Below are 900 nucleotides of genomic sequence, written 5' to 3' on the forward strand. Positions count from 1 at the left end.
TTCCCACCCAAATTGGCCGAACCTATACCCTCCCCTCTCCCTATAAATACCCTTCCACTCTTCTTCATTTTCACACATCACAAACCCACATTCCCACACATAGCCGAACCAACTCTTCTCCCTCTCTTCCCTATTCTCTTCTTCTTCTTCTATTATTCTTTTCTTTCTTGCTCGAGGGCGAGCAAAATTTTAAGTTTGGTGTGGTAAAAGCATAAGCTTTTTGTTTTTCCATTACCATCAATGGCACCTAAGGCCGGAGTATCCTCTAGAAAAGGGAAAGGAAAGACAAAAGCTTCCACCTCCGAGTCATGGGAGAAAGAGAGATTCATCTCCAAGAGCCATCAAGACCAATTCTATGATGTTGTGGCAAAGAAGAAGGTGATCCCCGAGGTCCCTTTCAAGCTCAAAAAGAATGAGTATCCGGAAATCCGATTAGGAAGGAAGAGGATGATTGCATCATCCTTGGAAGACCTTTCCTAGCCACAGCAGAAGCTGTGATAGATGTCAACAGAGGAGAATTAGTCCTTCAATTGAATGGGGACTACCTTGTGTTTAAGGCACATGGCCATCCCTCTGTGACAGAAGAGAGTAAGCAGGAAGAGCTTCTCTCAGTTCAGAGTCAAGAAGAGCCCACACAGTCAAACTTTAAGTTTGGTGTTGTGAGGCCACAATCAAACTCTAAGTTTGGTGTTAAGACCCCATATCCAAACTCTAAGTTTGGTGTTGGGACTACACTAACATTGACCTGATCACCTTGAGGCTCCATGAGAGCCACTGTCAAGCTATTGACATTAAAGAAGCGCTTGTTGGGAGGCAACCCAATTTTATTTATCTAATTTTATTTTATTTTGTTTCTTTATTATTTTTGTGTTTAATTAGGTACATGATCATGAGGAGTCA

Source organism: Arachis duranensis, chromosome 9 (assembly GCF_000817695.3).
Source record: "Arachis duranensis cultivar V14167 chromosome 9, aradu.V14167.gnm2.J7QH, whole genome shotgun sequence".
NCBI lineage: Eukaryota > Viridiplantae > Streptophyta > Magnoliopsida > Fabales > Fabaceae > Arachis > Arachis duranensis.